At 48.3% G+C, this 14,234-nt stretch overlaps 1 protein-coding gene across 1 annotated transcript in view; it reads left to right on the top strand.

Annotated features, from left to right (window-relative positions):
- Positions 1-11,779: 11,779 nt before the first annotated feature.
- Positions 11,780-14,234, top strand: part of TNR (tenascin R) — a 417,206-nt gene continuing 414,751 nt past the window's right edge. Inside the window, exon 1 of the mRNA XM_036866234.1 lies at positions 11,780-11,822. The gene's annotated coding sequence lies outside the window, so the exon portion shown is untranslated. The remainder of the gene's footprint in view (positions 11,823-14,234) is intronic.

Below are 14,234 nucleotides of genomic sequence, written 5' to 3'. Positions count from 1 at the left end.
CTAACCTAAATAGCTGTGTCATTTAAAATACTTTTTATTTTTTAAAACCCAAGCCACTTAGCTTGTTCTTTGCAATAAAAAGATCTCTTGAAAGCAGCTCCTACGTTTACGTTCCCAGCATGGTGGGCCCCGGTCACTTCAGGGTACCCAGTACTGTGTCCGATTCTGACAAAAGCAAGGCCCTGTCTTCAGATTTGACAAAGTTTCCAGGAGCACGTGCTTTCTCGAGACGCAGGCTTGGCTCAGTTCAGGTGCGATGTGTGAAGCTGGGATGTTGATACAGGAAGGAATGGCTTGCCTATGAGGTCAAAGAAACTCAAAATCTGACTTTAAGCTGTTGAGTTAACGCTTTCCAACAGTGTTATTCCAAGTGAGAAAATACAACTCCATCTCAGATGGGGCTTAAGCTTGCTTCTCTGAATCTGGCCTACCCTCAAATTTGCACACAAAAAAAAGTGATCTGGGCTCCAGTTCACCGGTGTTAACAGTGAGGAAAGCAAGATACCTTTATAGACTATTTCTGAGGCCCTTTCCTCCCTAGATGCTTAGACCACCCCCCTGCAGCCTCACATCCAATCCTCAGAACACATTCTAAGCGGTGCAGAGCCCAGAGGAAAGATTATTGTTCTCATTTTTCAGAAGAGGAAATGTAGACTCAAGAGGCCATAAGTGGATGGTGAAGGGGAAGGAAGGGAAAGGAGATGGGCCTTGGGGAGAGTGGCAGGTCCCCGGGTGGACGGAGATTAGAAGTCGTGCCCTGTGAGCCACCTGTGTGTGGCTTCCAGAAGTCTTACAGACTGACTCCTGGTAGGGGTAGGAAGACTAAGAAATAAACCAGCCTGGATACAACCAGCCTGATCCCCTTCTTTAGAAGCCCCACAGAGAAAGCACATTGCCTTTGTATTTCTTCTCACTGTGCCAGCTTTTCTACATATTAACAGAAGCATCTAGAAAATGTCATGGCAGGGCAGACCCAGAGCTTACACCTTGACAGCTGAAATAGGGAGGGATGGGGGGTAGTAGGGTTCACTGTCTCCCATGACAAGGACCTTCTATCTCCTCACCATCTGAATCTTGGACTCTTAACACACTCTGGCCATATAGAGAAAGGAAGTCAAAGAAAGCAGGGTGGGGTAGAATGTGGGAGAAGATTGAAGAAACAGAACTGGAAATAGCCCGAGAGGGGCTTGCTTCTTAAGGAAGGAAGAAGAGGACAAAAGCCACCAAAGGGAGAGGGAAAAACAGAACATCGGAGAAGAGGATGGCTCTTAAGAGTGATTGATAGATAAGAAAGATGAAAAGAGATACAGGCAGTGAATATGAAAGGCCTTACAGAAAAACAAAACAGGAAGTCAAAGTGCCATTGGGTGCTGGTGATGCCTTTCTGAAAATTGGAAAAATGTTCTTTTGGCCAGTCTGGTGCCTCCAGCAAAATTTGTTCCATATTTGTGGCACTCGAGCTAAAGTAGTGGCCGACCCTTACTTTAAAGGGTAATAACTTCTAAGGCTGATCCAGATTGCTCCTGCCAGAGGGGACTCAGAGACAGAGGCCCTGTGGCTGAGGGATTAGCAGGGGTCCCAGCGTGCCAGCCTCGGGGAGGGGAAGGAGGGGAGGAAGCAAAGAGGGATAGAAGGGTTGGAAGGTGGGAGATCAGATAAAAGGCCGGTTCGTGCAGTCTTCCTTCCTTCATTTATTCCTTCACCAAGGATTTGATGAGCTTCCTCTGTATGTCAATCACTGTTCTTGGTGCCATTATCTCGCTTCATCTTCACTATAACCCTACAGTATAAATATTATTTTCTCTGTTTTACAGATGAAAAAACAGGAGCTCAGTGTACATTTCTGAAGGCAGAAAAGGGAAGGTTTAAATTCTGTTCTGCCTGATTCAAAACCTTATTGCTCACAATAAAGCATGCTATGAGGGAGCTAAAATGACTAGGATGTAAAATATGCTCTGAAGTGGCGATATTTATTGAACACATTTGCAAGAATCAGCTACTGTTCCAGGCTTTGGGGGGGACAACACAGGCAGAGGCCCTGCCCTCCTGGAGAGTAGCAAGTAGAGTGGGGTATCGGACAATAAGCAAACAGAGAGATGGATTATAAAATGCCAGCTGGGGGCTTCCCTGGTGGTGCAGTGGTTGAGAGTCTGCCTGCCAATGCAGGGGACACGGGTTCGAGTCCTGGTCTGGGAAGATCCCACATGCCGCGGGGCAACTAGGCCCGTGAGCCACAATTACTGAGCCTGCACGTCTGGAGCCTGTGCTCCGTAACAAGAGAGGCCGCGATAGTGAGAGGCCAGTGCACCGCGATGAAGAGTGGCCCCCACTTGCCGCAACTAGAGAAAGCCCTCGCACAGAAACGAAGACCCAACACAGCCATAAAATTAAAAAAAAAAAAAAAAAAGCCAGCTGGGGTTAAGGGGTATGAAGCAAAGTAATGCTGGGAGGGGGCAAGGGAAGGTGGCAATACCGCTGGCCATTTGAGAGGTGGCTTCCGGGAAGCCTCTCTGAGGGGTGGCCTGTGAGCAGGGGGCGTGCAGGACCAGACTATGCAGACGAGACAGATGCTCAACAAACAGCTGTTGAGTTTCTCCAGTGTTTTCAACACTGCTCTTGAAACTTTCATACATTATTTCATTTGATCAATATGTAGAGTACCATGGGGAGGGAGCTGTCATTATGTCCGCCTCTTTTTAACATGAGGGAATCGAGATGTGGAGAGTTAAGTGACTAGCAGAGACCACACACCTTATACGTAGTTTAGCAGAAGTAGGTCTGTCTGACCCCAGGCCCAGGCTCTCATCTTCAGACCACAGAGGGTTCCCCTCTCAGGGCAGAACCTGACGAGGCCCCCAGCACCAACTCCATAGGGTCCCATCAACATTCAGCCGAGCAGGAGCCAAGGGGCAGGTGCTAAAACTGGAAAGCATATTTATTCATAAAGCCAGGACCAACCAAAGCAAAGAGCAAGGGGGATTTTTTTTTTTTTTTTTTTTTTTTGCCTGCATTGGGTCTTTGTTGCTGCGCGTGGGCTTTCTCTAGTTGTGGCGAGCGGGGGCTGCTCTTCATTGTGGTGCACGGGCTTCTCATCGCGGTGGCTTCTCTTGTTGCAGAGCACGGGCTCTAGGTGCACGGGCTTCAGTAGTTATGGCACGCGGGCTCAGTAGTTGTGGCTCGCGGGCTTAGTTGCTCCACGGCATGTGGGATCTTCCTGGACCAGGGCTCGAACCCATGTCCCCTGCACTGGCAGGCGAATTCTTAACCACTGTGCTACCAGGGAAGTCCCAAGGGGGATTTTTCTTTTCTTTTTTTTATTTTTAATTTTATTTATTTATTTATTTATTTATGGCCGTGTTGGGTCTTCGTTTCTGTGCGAGGGCTTTCTCTAGCTGCGGCGAGCGGGGGCCACTTTTCATCGCGGTGCGCGGGCCTCTCACTATCGCCGCCTCTCTTGTTGCGGAGCACAGGCTCCAGACGCACAGGCTCAGTAATTGTGGCTCACGGACTTAGTTGCTCCGCAGCATGTGGGATCCTCCCAGACCAGGGCTCGAACCCGTATCCCCTGCATTGGCAGGCAGATTCTCAACCACTGCACCACCAGGGAAGCCCGGATTTTTCTTTTAATGTGTGTATTCAAAAATGTTTGCTAAATAATAGCTAGCATGGTGGAGCGCTCGCCGGACAGTAGGTGCTGTTCTAGTGCTTTCCGTGAATGAGCTCACACCCTGCACAGCCACCCTGTGATGAAGGTACAATGATTATCCGCTACTCACACTCGAGGAAGCCGAAGAGGAAGGTACCTTTTCCAATCTGACAGAGCACAAGGGCCAGAGCAAGGATTCAAGTCCAGGCAGGCCAGGGCGGGAACGAGCTTTCACTCTTACTCTCCACGGCCCACAGGGAAGGTAAGGGCTGAAGAGAGGGAGGTGTGAGCTGGGCCATCAGAGGTGGGAAAGTTTTGGCTGCCACAACGTCAGACTGAGAAACAGAGGAGGGTGGAAGGTCTCAGAACAGTGGCAACGAGCCAGAATGGCCCCTCCAGCCCCTTATGCTGCTGCTGAGGAACCTGGGGTGCAAAGCAGCAGGGGGACAGCGGTTGGAGAAGGGAGGAGGCCTAGTCTCTTGGACTAGAGCTTTCCCACAGGGGAGAGGACCCAGGGAGGAAGGTGGCCAGGGGGGAAAATGGGGGACAAGTATTTGAAGTGTCTAATATTGCCAACACAAAGGAAGATGAAACCTAAGATAAGGCCTTCATTTTCCTGTTCGGAGACCAAAGGAAATGACTCTTAGGGTTACAAGAACAAAATGAGAGTAAGAAGTTTGGGAGGAAGGAAATCCATACCTGGGACAGCCAGCGGTGGGGAAGAGTTGCAGGGGGTTGGGGGGTGGGAGGTGGTTTTGACCCCAGGCTGCCCCACGTGGTGCGGTCCTGGAGCAGGAAAGTCACCTACCCTGAGTCCCTGAACTTGCCCTTGTCTATAAGGGAGGGAAAGAGGCCAGCTGTACCCCATCTAATCCTTTGCTGCACGGAAGGGAGAGGTCTGCTTTGCTCTTGCTAATTCAGTGTGGGAAGCCTGGCTCACTCTCGGTGTAGATAACGATTCCTGCCGGTTGGCAGGCAGGCTGCAGGGCCAGGGGCCGAGCCGCATCACTCCTTGGCTGGCATTCCATCACCCAGCGGCCCATCACCCCAGGCAGGTGGCAGCTGGCCAGGCACCCTAGACGCAACAGTCGAGGCATTGGGCAGGAGGAGGGGCCGGGTTCCTGCATCACACACGCTCGGGGCTGCAGCCTCCCAGAATCACAGGACTCTGCTCAGAGCCCTCTGAACCAGTTGTGCCCAAGCAGGAGCCAAGGGACAGGGAGGTGTTTGAAGGAAATGTTCCAGGCTGGGGTTCTGGAGGCTGGTGGGGACGCGGGGGAGGTAAGGGGAAGAGCAGATTTGTCGAGGAAGGACATGGGCCCTGGGATTGCCATTCTTACCCAGGTAGGCACTGCACTAGCAGGGCAGCAGAGCCCTGTGATGCCAGAGGTCCTGGGCACAGCATCTTTCCACCCGGAAAAACATAAGTAACCACGTGGGCTTCAGAATAAGCGTGTACTTAGAACACCAACAAGCCCACCCCATGCCTCCCATGTTCCACCATCTTCTACACTGACATAGCAATGGCTGCCTTATCATTTCTCTTCGCACTCCCCAAGAAAAGAACTCGGGCCTCATACCTGTCCTAGCAGATTGACAAAAGACGTGTTTATCCTCCTCCCGCCCCAGTGCCCCAGAGGCATCTTCACTCATCCCCCATTCCCGCTCCTGCTCCCACGCTCCAAGCGCTTATCTGTTCTTAGGTTTCAGTCAAGTGCTCCTTACCCCAGAAGAAAGCATACTGCTAAGAGGAATTTGAATTTTCCCAGAAACCTTAGAAGATTCAAATGTTAAGCCAGCTTGACAAAGACTCAACACAAATTAGCTCAGGCAAAAGAAGAATTTACCAGCTCATCTAATTGGAAGGTTCAGGACTGGCTGGATCTAGGGGCTCATACAACATTATCTTGGTTCCCTTTCTTCTCATCTTTGGCTGTTTCCTGCTGGGTATTGGGATCATTGTCTTTAACTGTGGATGGGATTCCTCCATAAGGCAAGGGAAGATGGGCTATAGCCAACTCCAGAATTATACGCTCCCTGTTTGGCAACCCCATTAGAAAGAGAGCTCTTAATCCATTTCTAAGAAAGATTCTGATTGGCCCTGCTTGGGACATGTGCCCAGCCCTGAATCCATCCCTGTGTCTAGAGTAGGTCAAGTGTCCAGGTTAGTGCCTGGGGTTGGGGATGGGCAGGTTCTCATTCTAGAAAAAAAATGAATAGTTGGGGGAGAGGTATTCAGCAGGCAAAGTATTAACTACCACTGTCTTCCACAATGATATCTGCTGTGGCACCACAGTAGGAGAGAGATTTGGGGAAGGGGTCCCTTCCCACCCATTCCACTAACACATTGGGCAGGTCCTGACTCTTCAGTGGGTTGACAGCTTGGGATTATCCAAGCTGCCTGCTTTCTTCTCTAGTTCAGACAAGCCACCATGTGCAGGGAAAAGCTCTTCTTCTAGGCTCCTTGTACCCATCAGTGCTCTAAAAACTTCTTGGGGCCACTTGCCCCTGCTCCCTTCCCAACCAGTGTTTGCCTGGAACTCCAGCTTTCCTGTCTGTGTGGCAGCCAGCTTGCTCTCCAAGACCCTTCTCAGACATCATCACCATTGTGCAATGAGGTCACCAAGACCTGATGAGTCAGGCTGGGACTGAGCCCAAGCCTGCCCTGGCTTCAGGAGGACAGGGTCTTCTCTAACTCCTTGTGAAGGTCAGCTTTGAGCTGCATTATCCTCAAGGTCATCATTAAGATTCCTCCCTCTACTAGTCTCAAATCCTTTGTCAGCAAATCCCTTAGCCATTAGGTCAATACGATCCCGCATCATCCAGTTGGAAGGGAATGGACGAGTCATTTCTTGCAACCACCCAGCTAATCCTTAAATCTGCCTACAGTGTCCTAAGAAGTGGCTGTCCTTCCCAAGCTGGGTCACTCTTAGGAAGCCCCCGTTATCAGGAAATTCTGAGTGCTGGCAACTTCTACTCTCTTCTCTTCCTTTTCTCCATGGGCTCTGGGAGCAACATCTAGCTGCAGACCCTCACTTTAGAGGCCTGGGGGTCCCCAAGGCAGCTTTTTCATGATAGTCTGAATATTTGATTCCAGATTTGGTGAGCTCCCAGCCATGGCAGGGTGCCCCCTAGTCCACACGTGATCAGAGTCTGTGGTGTAGGAGTGGGGACAGGGCTCCATGGGAGGCAGTGGGACCCTGAACCAATACTCTTGTCCTCTTCCCTCCAGTGCCGGGATAATCTGACCAGGCTGAGCTGCTTCATCGCTTTAGGGGAGCCAGTTATTTCCAGGGCTGCTGTGTCTAACACTCCTGGGCCCCCTATTTACAGAATGTGGCCGTGAATGGTCTGTTTTAATTAGATGTGAAGGTGCATAGCTCACAGCAGGGCTCTTCTGGAGGGTAGAGTCATGTGAAGATTGCATGGGGTGGCCAGTGTCTTCACCTTTGCCAAGGGGAAAAATTTGGGGTGAGAAAGAGAAAAGAGAAAAACAGTGTCTCCAACCTGGAAGAGATATTATTCTATCTGTGATACTCTCCCCCTCAACCTAGCAGACTTATTTGGGTCCTCAGTATCTCTCTCTCTCTTCCTCTCCCCTCTCTCACTCCCCTTCCTGACTTTCTCCTTCTCTTAGACCCAGTCCTGGCGTGGAAGTGGACAGAGCTCTATAATGTATCGCTAGATGCTTCCTGAAGGCGAATCGTGTCCTGGCCCTCAAGGAGTTTACTTCTTTATAGAAGGAAAGGGCAATAATTTATAATCCTATGTAGCTGTGACCAGGTAAACACAGACTTTGGGAAAGGAGAGAAGGCAAGGTCAGAAGTTGTGTAGGAGGGATGGATTGGGAAATAGGAAAGCTTGCTCGGGAACAAGTCCCTGAATAAGATGGGCTTTGAGGTGGTGATTAATAATCTAGATTTTGCCCACTGCTCCTCTTCCCTCTCTCCTCCATGGCCAGAGCCCCAAGGCCATCACGTATTATTTGGTGTTTACATCAAAATTCCTTCCTTCTTATGCTCATTGAGGTGGGGTGCGATGTTGGTTTAAGTCAACCTGGGAAGTGAGGGCTTCCCATGTCTATTCTGGACTTGCCAGATTCCAAAGCAGAATTCTAGGTTCCCTTCCCTTTTCTGTAGACAAGTCACAGCTGTACCTTCTGAGTCCCTGTGTCCAGACCTCGAGTTCTGGAAGGGTGGATCCCAGAGGCCTTCTGGAATGCTGATCGTGGTATAGATTTTCCTTGGGAAATCACATCACGGAGGTGGACCACACTGTGGCTCCTGATATCTGGAGACAGCTGAGTGCCTGAGGAGATACTCAGTTTGGTCTAACAGCATGGATGAAGGGCTAACACCAATGTGAAGGAGGGCTTGTGGGCTGGAGTTTTGGGTAGAAAACAAACACCAGGGGCCAGTGGTTACCACCTTCCAAGGAGGAGACTGTGATGGTGTGTCTTTGTCTCTAAGAGTGCATCAGAAGCTAAGGAACCAACAATTGACCTCAGTCCCCATATCAGCTTCAACTAACATCTGATTTGAGTTGTTATGAGTTGTTGAGTGTTTTGTGTATCTACTGGATACAAAGCAGTTTAGCCACAAGGACTAAGACTATAAAACTTGATCCAGGGACCAAGGAAATAGAGTTGGGATTCTGTCCTCTGTCTCCTGTTGATAGTTTCCATCCGGCCACTACCATGTTCACACAAATGGCTCCAGATCTATATCACCAACCCCAGGTCTCTAATATGAGCTCCAGAGACATACTCCAACCACTGTCAACATCTCTGTTATGATATATACTAACAGCCTCCCCAAACTTGACATGTCCAGAACCAAATGTATCCATGAACCTCACTTTTCCTCCACCCCTCCCAAACCTGTCCATTTCCCAAAGTTTGACATTCTTCTGTCTACAGTGATCTTTTACTCTCTCGTCCCTATGTCTCCCTCTTCTTCAAGACAACTCAGATCTTCTCTTTTCTATGTATGAGATGCCTGAGTGCCATAGAGCACAGCCTGGTCTGGCTAGGCTCTGTCTCCTGAACCCCTAATCTTTAAGGCCCTAATGAAAATCCACTTCCCATGTGAAGTCTCCCCTAATCCCTGCCAGGCAGAAGGACCTCTCCCTCCTCTGGGCTTCCATAGCACTTATTCTAAACTTCCTTTCTAGCCCTTGCTGCATTCCTTCTCCCTTTCATATACGAGTCTCTAATATCTCTGTATCTCTGAAATATTCCTACTTCCCTGTACATTTAGTAATCTCACATCTACCAGAAACGGTTCTGTCGTTCTGAATTTTTCCTTTTTTTGTACTGACTAGTGCTTTCTTGGGCCCTTCTCATTGAATAGTCATGGATCACACTTCCAGCTTCCTTGTAGATGCCACCAGAGCACTCAGTTACTGGAAGCATTTTATTGAAATCGTGTGTGCACTTCCCAGGGATGAGAGAAGACAGCGTGGAGCTTCCCAAAGAGGATGACTTCAGAGTCACATAGATGCACAATTCATTTGGGTTCTACACCTACTAGATATGTGACCTTGCTCAAGCCAGTTAACTTCTCTGAGCCTCAGTTTCCCCATTTATAAGTAGAAGGATAATGCTTACCTTGAAAGTTCCACACTGTGCTCTCTCTCACCTCCTGGTTTGCACATGCTGTACCTTCTTCTTAACTCTCTCCCCTCCTCTTTGCTGAGATAACTTCTCATTCTTTAGGCCTCAGCTTAGATGCCACACTCCTCAAGAAGCACCCCAGTCCTCAGAGATCAGGTTGGTTATCTTTTCTACATGTTCATTTATTACACTGCATTTGCCTATGTCTCAGCCCCTGCCCTCTGGAACTGAATGGTCTTTCCTACCCCTCCCTCTCCCTTTGAGGAACCAGAAACTCCATTAGGACAGGGACCATGCTTTGTTAACCATCACATCCCATTTTGGTCCTGCTCCATTCACTTTTGATCCAAAGAAAGTCAGAAAAAGTAAGCCACATTAGGTAAGGAATTCGTAATTTTGAAATTCTGAAGAAAATGTTAACAGCTCACTAAGTGTTTGTTACCTGAGTACATTGCTGTAGATCAGGTCATCAGATTTCTGGCTCCATCCTTGCACCGTGTTAGGCACTAGGCAATAGTCTGCTTTTGGTACAGAAATCAAATAAAATGTCCTCTGAACTGATGTTAAAGCCCAATGGTGTCCAACTTTATGAGATTTACATTCAGTTTTGTATATGTGAAACTAGCCACATCACCAAGAAAATTAGTTTTCTTAGAGGATTCTCATCACTAATAGCAATTTCCACAGTTTGTTTGGCATCCACAGTTGTAAATAATTTTAAAAACTCAAGCCATGTATAAAATTATTTTAACTATCTAGACACTTCATCATAAACAAAAAACAAAAATAATGATAGCTATGGTGCTATCTTCTATTTATTTCAGATGCTATTTATTTTCAGATTTATTTATTTATTTGCTTCTGAAGTGTATATTTACTGATATATTGGTTAATAACACAAGCTCTGGGGTCGGATGTCTTTCGTTCCAACACCACCATTCACTAGCTGTGTGATCTTGGGAAAGTCATTTCATCCCTCTGCACCCCAGTTTCCTGGTCTATGAAGCAACAATAGTAACATCTGCATTATAGGGTTATTGTATGGATTGAATGAGCTAATAGCTGTAAGGTCTTATTACAATGCCTGATACCTGCTAAATACTCTATAAATGCTAGCTATTATTATTTGCTAGGGGTGAATCAAACATAAGAAAAGTGTTTGGCTAGGATACCTTTAAATTCCCTGTCAACGCTGAAGTTCTACATCTCTATATCATTCCAGTCCCTCCGCATTCCTATTCAGTAGGGAGGGGGCAGCATTACCCACATTTTACAGACAGTGAAATTGAGCCATAAAGAAGCAAAATGTCCAGGAAGCAAGTGGCAGTCTGAAACTAGAACTCAACTTTGTAGATGTAAGTACTAGGACTCTTTCCAGGAGACTGTGAGACAGTACATTTAAAAAGGAGTGTAAGACATCCCTTGGGAGCCTGTGAGAAGTGACCCCTCATTGGCCCTTCTGTGCTATGGTTCTCCATGGATGCTCAACAAGGTCACTTCTCTCTCCATCTCTGGGTTGATCTCAGGCCAAGTCTCCCCAGGTGGTTTTCTTACCTGCTTTCAAAAAAGTCATGTTAGGGCATTAGATGAAGTGCTGGCTAGATACTGTCTCCTTGGTTTCCTACATTCCCTGACTCTTTAAACACTCCATTCCTGGGTTGTCCTGTGTGTAGACATAGCTCACCTGGCTGCAGACCCTGGCTTTTTGGAGACTGTCTTTTGCTGTGTCAGGACCTTAAACTACTTGGGAACCCTACAACTGATCTTCTTCCAAAACATCACTCCCCAACCACTCACCCCTACCCGATTTTCCATTTTTACTTCTGCAATCATGAGCAAAGGATTTTCAAAAGCTCCTGTCCTCTCCCTCTTCCTCCACCCCCCTCTCCCTTCCTATCTGGGTTGGCTAGAGGGAGGACCCTGGCTCTACAGGACCTTGTCTGTGTGGAAGCAGCCCCTAAGAGTTTGTGGGTAGGGAGCTTGTTCCTGTGTCTGAAAGAGGACTCAGGATGATTTCCTCTTCTGTCCACTAGGGGGCTGCTTGTAGGGGGATGGAAAAAACAGAGGCTTAAAAAAATATATCATGCTGCTGAAATTTCAGCAAGAGGGGAAAAGAGAGAGCGCGTGAGAGAGAGAGAGAGAGAGAGAGAGAGAGAGAGCAAAGCCGTCCCAGGCTTCCTCGTCTCTTTCACGTCAGAGGCAGGAACCGACTGTACTAAGGCTGTTGGCTCAGCACGCAGGGACGGAGAAAGACGCAGACACAGAGTGAGAGAAGAGGGGTCCTCCCTGACCCAAGGAATTACCACTAGTGGAGTAAAGCCACCTGACTTTTCGAGCTTATTTTGGTTGCCTCCTCTTTCTCCTTCCACTCCAGCCCTGCCAGCTCGGGTTTCATTTCTTTCGTGGAGCCTCCTCTCATCCTCCCAGGAAAGGAGGAAGGGAAGAGAAGAGAGAGAGAGGTGGGCTTCTAGGTGAGCGCATCAGCTGGTTGCAGCCCGCAAAGACAAGAATTCTCTACACAGGAAGCTCCTCTAGCTCCCGTGCCACCCACCCCCAGCCCGGGTAAGTCCAGCGCACTTGCTCCTTCGATTTCCTCGCTAGTGTGATTTCAGCACCACGGAGAGCTATGAGATGCATTTTGGTTCCTGTGTGTCTGTTGTGTTCCTGCAAGGCGTTTGGCACTAAGGTTACATCTATCTCTCTGCTGCCAGTCGAGCCGGGTTCTGCGTAGGGAAAAGAAAGGTGCCAAACTATGTCTACCAAATTAAAGGGGGATGTGGACTCTGGCCTTAGGGCTGTGTGTGTGTGTGCGCGCGCGCACGCTGTTGCATAAGACAGGTGAGGTCTGAGCTAAATCGCCAGTGGGTTTCTGCGTGTCTCTGTGTAGGGCTGTTTTTCTTTTTCTATGTAGATAAGAAGGAGGGTTTGGGGAATTAGTCGTGCACCTTCTTTAACTCTTTCCCGACAAGCCATCCATGGAGGGGAAGTGTTGCAAAGGAAGCCTGGGGGGTTGAGAGCGGAGGTAGAGTTAAAAGTTATGCTCCTCTGAGAGAGGTTGAAGGAGGTGGTTTTTAAAATGTCAGTTTCCCCAGGATTCTCTGGGTTCTTGCTGTGAAGAGAGCCCAAACTGACCTTTTACTTTCTCTCCTGGTGTGAAACCATGGCAAGTGGGCAGGGGCAACAGGTAGGCATCAGGCTGGGGTGGTTTGGGGGCTGAGGTCCCCCTGCCTTCATGGTGATAGGAAAGTGTCAATAGCTTGAGCTTTGCAGAGGTTGGCCGTGCGGATTATACTACGTTTGCAAGGAGGCAGGAAGTGCCCTCCACTTTTCTGTCATACTTGACTATGTGTGGTTGGAAAGAGGACAAAGTCTGTTCTGCCTTGTTTTCTGCCAGTGAAAGATAGCCCAGGAGAAAGATTTGTCCCTACATGTCTGGGGAAGCAGAAGTGAATCTAGACTGGTCCTGACTCAGGAAGGCTTGAAATAGTGTTATGTCCTCCAACACTGAAAGGCTCCACAAATGGGCTCGTCATTACTTTAGACTTCATTGCTATGACTTTTTTGCAAGGTACGGCTTTGTCTCCTCTGCTTCTGGCCCCTCTGAAATATGTTCAATTAATTCCCCGCAGCTGCCTTGGTTTTGCCTTGGAGACACTATCTGCCTGTCCCTGCCCTTCAGTCCTGCCCACACCTGCTCGGGTGGGGCCATTCAACAAGTGTTTTGAGGATTTCCTTCAATCATCTGAATCTCCATGGAGAGCATCCCAAAGGGGGATTTTTAAAGACGTGGTTTCTTGTAAGAGCAAAGCTTGCCTCAAGTTGGCCCTTAACTGTATAAGGTTCCATTCATTTCCATCAAGCATGTTGAGGCAGGAGAGAGGCAGAGGCGGGAGGTTTCACTCCTTCCAACTGCCAATAAACTCTAGGGTGGTGACTCTCTGTCTTGCTTCTAATTCAATACCCTGGGTCCCTCCTCCAAGCTGAACAAAATACTCTCTGCCTCTGGTTGGGGAGGCTTCTCGGTGAAAGACATAGCCCTCAGTGACATAGCATCTTTGTTTGTTTGTTTTTTCTTAAACTATGCTTACCATTGGATCCAGAAACCTCAGCGTCTCCTTAGAGTGTCAGAAAATAGAATAATGCAGTGAGGAAAAGAGTGAAGTCAGAGGTTGTAATGGTAGGGGAAAAAGATTGAAATAGACAAAGCAGAGTATCAGAAACCAGAACTGACTCATTCATGTTTCAACTCTCCCAACCCCTTCCTTTCTCAAAATCTCCCAGCTTGCACAAGAGAGTAGATGGATTTCTGCATGAATTGTCTCCGAAGGTTTAAAAAAATCCATGCCCTTGCAGTGGACCCTATCCAAAGCCACCATTTATTCCTGAAGTCACCACACTTCGTGGTCATTATTTTATTAATGCCCTTATATTCTCTCTTAAAGAAGTGCTCAGTGCCATTACTGGTCCCATTTAATAAATGGGGAGACGTAGGAGTTTAAAGTGCTAGGCCAGAGGGTAGCAAAAGCGGAAACAGAACTTCTAGTCCCCTAATATCTCATCACCTGTGAAATGCAGAAATGCTCATGCGTAGGAGAGAGCAGGGATGAATTGCTCCCCAGCGGACAGATTTGCAACCAGAGCCTTTTAAAGTGAATTCAGTGTGCAGTAATGGCTCCTCCCTGGCGAAGAATGAGAATGGACCAGGAGTCTCAAGGTGTTGCTGGCCTTTAGTTCTCAGCCAAGAAGATGGCCATGAGCCATGGCCAGAAAAGTGAGGAACTCTCTGGACTTACTGTGAAGAGAGAACCCCAGGTTGGTGGCCTCCAGGCTGAAATGATGTCACGCACCTGCTTGCCACACTCACTTTGCCCCAGAAATCCCAGCTGAAGGCACCCTTCCATGCCTTGGATTACCATGGGTGTCTTGGTTATGACATTACTAAGGTGTTTGATGACTTTTCTCTCCTATGAGCCT

The sequence above is a fragment of the Balaenoptera musculus genome, chromosome 1 (assembly GCF_009873245.2).
Source record: "Balaenoptera musculus isolate JJ_BM4_2016_0621 chromosome 1, mBalMus1.pri.v3, whole genome shotgun sequence".
Classification (NCBI taxonomy): Eukaryota; Metazoa; Chordata; class Mammalia; order Artiodactyla; family Balaenopteridae; genus Balaenoptera; species Balaenoptera musculus.
Note: the sequence above shows the minus strand (reverse complement) of the source record. Positions and strands in the feature narration are given on the sequence as shown.